The sequence below is a fragment of the Lathyrus oleraceus genome, chromosome 6, assembly GCF_024323335.1.
Source record: "Lathyrus oleraceus cultivar Zhongwan6 chromosome 6, CAAS_Psat_ZW6_1.0, whole genome shotgun sequence".
Lineage (NCBI taxonomy): Eukaryota > Viridiplantae > Streptophyta > Magnoliopsida > Fabales > Fabaceae > Lathyrus > Lathyrus oleraceus.
In genome coordinates this window covers 215650481-215657939 of record NC_066584.1, presented here as the reverse complement: position 1 = coordinate 215657939, position 7459 = coordinate 215650481, and positions in this window count along the sequence as shown.

Below are 7459 nucleotides of genomic sequence, written 5' to 3'. Positions count from 1 at the left end.
CGTTTTTTGCATTTTTTATTTTCTGGTTTTAATTTCTTTAATTCCAATTATTTTCAAAAATCAATATCTCTTTCATTTTTAATCCAAAAATTATGGGACCAATTGCATTATTTCCCAAATAATTTCTAGTTTCTATTTCTCATTTTTAATATTTTTTATTTTGTCATTTGATATTTTTCATGAATTTTCTCTTTTCTGGTTATTTTTAATTCATTTTAAATAGTTTTTGATATTCAAAAAATACAAAAATATTTTCCTAACCTATTTGAATGATGATGGATCTATGAAAAATATTCTCATCAATTTTTGAATTGATATGAGATTTATTTGAGATTTTAGTTCAATTAGGTTATTTTTATTCATTTTTAATTGGTTAAAAATAGTTTCTGACTTTTAAAAATGCTGAAATTTTTTGTCAAACTTTGTTTGAACTTGTTGAACTTAGGATAAATTACTTGGACCTTTCAAGGTTGATTTGAAGTAATTTTGAAGTTTGACCTTTCCATTTTATTTTTAATTCAAGTTTAATTAAATATTAAAAAATGCCAAAAATAGTTTATTCATTTCTTGACTCCCAATCTCCATCTCACTTCTGTTTTTGAGTGTTTGATCTTGACTTTCAATGTTATTGGTCAACATATGAGGATTGGTACGTTGTATTTCATTTAATGCATTTTAATTTTGTCATTTCCATTTCTCTTATCCATCTTCTCCTTCTTCTTCTTCTATTTCTTTTCTTCTTGATCAATGAGTTGAAGGTTGATAAGTTAGCATTGGTTAGGGAGATTTAATCTTCCTTGATTCAAATCTAATTCATCTTGATCAATCGATCAAGTGAATGGCTTTGCATTAAGGATAGGTTGTCTTCTAAATCATGCAAAAGGCTTAAACCAATACAAGATCAATTCTCATTTTCTTTTTTTGGCATGGCAAGCTTTTGGGATTTGGTTCACTAATCAAGACTCCTAACTTGTGTTTGTTGCCTACATTATTATTGACCGACCTTAGATAGTTGTGACTTCTACATAAGTCCAATTACGATTGCTTAACATAGCGCTAAATTTGCCTTATGGCACACTAACTACTAACACTAACTATTGACAATTAACATTTACTTTTTGCAATTTACTTTTATGCAATTTACTATTCTTGCACATATTATCCATTTGCTTTTCTCTTTGCTCACTTGAGCACATGTTTATGTTAATGCCATTTTCCTTTTGCTCACTTGAGCACATAATTGTGTATATATTATTGTGCTTGTGTTTTGTTTTGTTTGTTGTGGACCAAATGCAAAGAAACGGACTTAGTTTCTAGGACCTTCCCAATGCAAAAAATGGAGAATTGGACTTAGATTCTAGGACCTTCCTTATGCAAGATTGGAGTAAAAGGATCTTAATGATGAAGATGGATTAGAAGACCCAAATCTCTAAACTCACTCTTGTCCATTCTTGTTTTACTTCATGGAATCTTTGATGTGTGTGCTTTTGTGCTAGGAGTTTCCATTTGAGCTTAATTGGAAGATCATTGCCATGTTCATCCAAGTGGAAGATACCAGATACATTGAGGATCTCTTAAGAGACTTATTTAATTGCTTATGCTTTGTGGTTGCTTATTCCAAAGGATGGGAGCTACTTGGATCATCAATATGATCTCAAGAGAGGGACTCCATTATGGTTTTGATTCTTCATCCCTCATCTTTTTGTTTTACTTAGGACTTAGCCCTTCTTCTTCATCTCTCCACTCTAACCCAAGCCAAAACCTTTTGTGCAATCATTTAACCTTTGCTTTCAAACATTAGAAACCTAAGCCTTATGCTTTTGATCTTCAAACTTTCTTTTCACAATACTTATTTTGAATTGAATCTTTAAGTCAACTTTGACCATTTTTGTACATACTTCTAATTGGTAAATATAACCCATTCAAATTTCTTTTTGTGGTTCCAATGGCCACTTCTTAATCAAAATTTCCATAACCTTTAGCTATTAGGTTTGAGTTATCTTTGTGGTAGATGTAATACTCACCTATATCCTTAGTGATGGACAATGAGTCTTCCATGCTTATTATAGGGTTAACCCCTCACTAGCATGTTGAAGCTATCCTCACATGGTGGATTTGTGGTTTGGTTGAGTTTTCTCCCTTTGATAACAAAAGACCTTAAGGCTTTTGGACCAATCAATTCACCAACTTGTTTTTTTGAGATTTTTACCCCGAACTACGAGGTTTTGATCCTAATCTTTTTTTTTAAGATGTTACGTAGGCAATGGGTTTATCCATCCAAACACAAAATGTAAATAACTTGTATATTCTCTTCTCATCTCTTCAATCATGTTTGCACAAACAAATTTTCACAAAATAAACAACCTTTGCAACAAGTATGAAAAGGGCTCCCTAGGAGTACCTAGGATGTTTTGGGTGCCTAACACCTTCCCATTACATAACCAACCCCCTTACCCAGATCTTTGTTTCTCTTTTACCAGTTTTTGTTAAAACTTTTAGGTTTTTGTTCGCTTTCTAACCATTCCTTTGGATAAATAGAAGTGCGGTGGCGACTCGACTTGTATGATTTACCTTGGATTCAGTCAATATCTCTAATGGTAACGAATACTTGTGTGACATTTCCAAATCCAAAAGAGTCTCAACTGAGCAAATGGATCTCAAGCCAACTTGTTAAGGACTACTCCACACAAGTCGAACATGACTATACCATCCTCATATCTTAATGCACAATTATACTATCTTGAAGAGCAAAGGCATCAAATAAAGATAGCCACATCCAAGCTTTAGCCATTCCATGATCTTCTTCAAAAATAGCCCATATAACAGATGAATTCCACAAGTCACAGGTTCAAAATGACAACTACACAATGATCATGTTGCAGATGAACTCAGAGGGATCTTGAATCATGTATAAGATGAAATTTCAAATTGCAAGCACTTGGTTCCTCAATAAGTTGGCATTGGCCAAGTCCTTTAGCATAGGAATGTAGCCTAAGTTCAAAGTCCATTTGTCCAAGATCATGCCAATAGTCCACTAGGATTTTTGTTATTATTATGTACATTAATGGTCAAAGACCACACAAACAAGCAAAGTATACACAAACAAGATATATCACACAATATGGTCCAAGTGGGCAAAGTGAAAATTACATTAACATATACAATTATAATGATATGAACAATTGCAAATGTATAAAAGCTAGAATTAAATGACATTAAAGTAAATGGCTTGAAATTAAAAGTTAGTTGTTAATAGGTTAGAAGTTAGTATTGTTTTGCTTTTGCTTTTCATTGTTTAGACATTATTTGGAGAACACTCAACCCACTTATCACAAGCATGGATCCTAGACCCAAGACATCTTACAAAGGAAGGGAAAAAGGCCAAGTTTCCACACAATACCATGAAAGAGGGGCGACTTACAATCTCACTAACTAGAATGCTATGCCTTTTATGTCAGAAATTTAGTGCTATGTTAAGCCATCATAATTGGACTTATGTAGAAGTCACAACTATTTGAGGTCGGGGAATAGAATTTTGGTGTTAATGCATGTTAGAGACGTAGTATAATGGACTATGCTCATGAAACATACCACACACAAAAAGAATATGCAAAAGGTGTGGCCTAATCTCATCCATACTCATGTTAATTTTTCAATCAACTAGCTTTAGGACTTTGAGATATCATAGGCCAAATGAGATGAATGCATAAAGAAGGGGAATGAGATGAAGAGGGAGGGGAGTAGATGAAAACTCAAATTGATCAAAGGAGGACTTTTACCAAATTAATATCATCCATTCATTTTGGGAGATGGAATGAACATTCCATCAATCCCTTAAATCCAATGATATTAACTTCACAAAATCAAATCAACCTTGACCAAGGTCCAACAACAAGAGTCAAACTCAAACAAGTCATCACAATTGGTCAACAAAAATTATTTGGCATTTATTCCAATTAAAAATACGAAAGTAATACATTTAAATTAAATATGCTTTGTCAAATTCCTACAACCTCATCAAAACACCAAATAAATGGCCATGGGATTTATCATAGGTCAAACAAGATCATTGGCTCTGAACCATGATGAATGTTTTCGTGTGATGAATGTTATGATGCGCATGAATGCATGAATGCAACAATGACAAGTAAGGGATCACACACAAGGCAAACAAAGGTCAAGGGATGAATCAAGTCATTGTACAGATCAATCATCCATTTTGGTGGATTATGGTTTACACCTTATTAACACCCAAGTTCCATTGATATTGACAAGACTTGATTGGATCAACAAAGAATCAAGGGTTTGATGTAAGTCACGAGCATGGAGTGTGGGTAAGAACCATCCCAAAGGAGTGAACTAAGGATAAAAACCTGTAGGTCATGTTCTAAAAGGTTCCCAGAGTCTTAAATCCATCTATCAGATATTACAGGTTAAGATGATTGACTCATCGACCCATAATATTCTCAAGAAAAACTCGTCTGAGTGTAGTATCGCATAACAATTGTTATCAACTCTACACTTGAACAAGTTCCGCACTACGTCCTAAATAGGCCAATAGGGGGTAAATGTTCTACGGTCCTCATCTTCTCAAACCCAAATTAGAGATAGTAATGCGTAACCACAAATACTTGTGTGACATTTCCAAATCCAAAAGAGTCTCCACTGAGCAGATGGATCTCAAGCAAACTTGTTAAGGACTACTCCACACAAGTCGAACATGTCTATACCATCCTCATATCTTAATGCACAATTATACTCTCTTGAAGAGCAAAGGCATCAAATAAAGATAGCCACATCCAAGCTTTAGCCATTCCATGATCTTCTTCAAAAATAGCCCATGTAATAGATGAATTCCACAAGTCACAGGTTCAAAATGACAACTACACAATGATCATGTTGTAGATGAACTCAGAGGGATCTTGAATCATGTATCAGATGAAATTTCAAATTGCAATCACTTGATTCCTCAATAAGTTGGCATTTGCCAAGTCCTTTAGCATAGGAATGTAGCCTAAGTTCAAAGTCCATTTGTCCAACATCAAGCCAATAGTCCACACAAAAGTTTTTTAGGATTTTTGTTATTATTATGTACATTAATGGTCAAAGACCACACAAACAAGTAAAGTATACACAAACAAGATATATCACACAATATGGTCCAAGTGGGCAAAGTGAAAATTGCATTAACATAAACAATTATAATGATATGAACAATTGAAAATGTATAAAAGCTAGAATTAAATGACATTAAAGTAAATGGCTTGAAATTAAAAGTTAGTTGTTAATAGGTTAGAAGTTAGTATTGTTTTGCTTTTGCTTTTCATTGTTTAGACATTATTTGGAGAACACTCAACCCACTTATCACAAGCATGGATCCTAGACCCAAGACATCTTTCAAAGGAAGGGAAAAAGGCCAAGTTTCCACACAATACCATGAAAGAGGGGAGACTTACAATCTCACTAACTAGAATGCTATGCCTTTTATGTCAAAAATTTAGTGCTATGTTAAGCCATCATAATTGGACTTATGTAGAAGTCACAACTATTTGAGGTCGGGCAATAGAATTTTGGTGTTAATGCATGTTAGAGACATAGTATAATGGACTATGCTCATGAAACATACCACACACAAAAAGAATATGCAAAAGGTGTGGCCTAATCTCATCCATACTCATGTTAATTTTTCAACCAACTAGCTTTAGGACTTTGAGATATCATAGGCCAAATGAGATGAATGCATAAAGAAGGGGAATGAGATGAAGAGGGAAGGGAGTAGATGAAAACTCAAATTGATCAAAGGAGGACTTTTACCAAATTAATATCATCCATTCATTTTGGGAGATGGAATGAACATTCCATCAATCCCCTAAATCCAATGATATTAACTTCACAAAATCAAATCAACCTTGACCAAGATCCAACAACAAGAGTCAAACTCAAACAAGTCATCACAATTGGTCAACAAAATTATTTGGCATTTATTCCAATTAAAAATACTAAAGTAATACATTTAAATTAAATATTCTTTGTCAAATTCCTACAACCTCATCAAAACACCAAATAAATGGCCATGGGATTTATCATAGGTCAAACAAGATCATTGGCTCTGAACCATGATGAATGTTTTCGTGTGATGAATGTTATTATGCGCATGAATGCATGAATGCAACAATGACAAGTAAGGGATCACACACAAGGCAAACAAAGGTCAAGGGATGAATCAAGTCATTGTCAAGATCAATCATCCATTTTGGTGGATTATGGTTTACCCCTTATCAACACCCAAGTTCCATTGATATTGACAAGACTTGATTGGATCGACCAAGATTCAAGGGTTTGTTGTAAGTCACGAGCATGGAGTGTGGGTAAGAACCATCCCAAAGGAGTGAACTAAGGATAAAAACCTGTAGATCATGTTCTAAAAAGTTCCCAGAGTCTTAATTCCATCTATAAGATATTACAGGTTAAGATGATTGACTCATCGACCCATAATATTCTCAAGAAAAACTCATCTGAGTGTAGTATCGCGTAACAACTGTTATCAACTCTACACTTGAACAAGTTCCGCACTACGTCCTAAATAGGCCAATAGGGGGTAAATGTTCTACGGTCCTCATCTTCTCAAACCCAAATTAGAGATAGTAATGCCTAACCACAAATACTTGTGTGACATTTCCAAATACAAAAGAGTCTCCACTGAGCAGATGGATCTCAAGCAAACTTGTTAAGGACTACTCCACACAAGTCGAACATGTCTATACCATCCTCATATCTTAATGCACAATTATACTCTCTTGAAGAGCAAAGGCATCAAATAAAGATAGCCACATCCAAGCTTTAGCCATTCCATGATCTTCTTCAAAAATAGCCCATGTAATAGATGAATTCCACAAGTCACAGGTTCAAAATGACAACTACACAATGATCATGTTGTAGATGAACTCAGAGGGATCTTGAATCATGTATCAGATGAAATTTCAAATTGCAATCACTTGATTCCTCAATAAGTTGGCATTTGCCAAGTCCTTTAGCATAGGAATGTAGCCTAAGTTCAAAGTCCATTTGTCCAACATCAAGCCAATAGTCCACACAAAAGTTTTTTAGGATTTTTGTTATTATTATGTACATTAATGGTCAAAGACCACACAAACAAGCAAAGTATACACAAACAAGATATATCACACAATATGGTCCAAGTGGGCAAAGTGAAAATTGCATTAACATAAACAATTATAATGATATGAACAATTGAAAATGTATAAAAGCTAGAATTAAATGACATTAAAGTAAATGGCTTGAAATTAAAAGTTAGTTGTTAATAGGTTAGAAGTTAGTATTGTTTTGCTTTTGCTTTTCATTGTTTAGACAATATTTGGAGAACACTCAACCCACTTATCACAAGCATGGATCCTAGACCCAAGACATCTTTCAAAGGAAGGGAAAAAGGCCAAGTTTC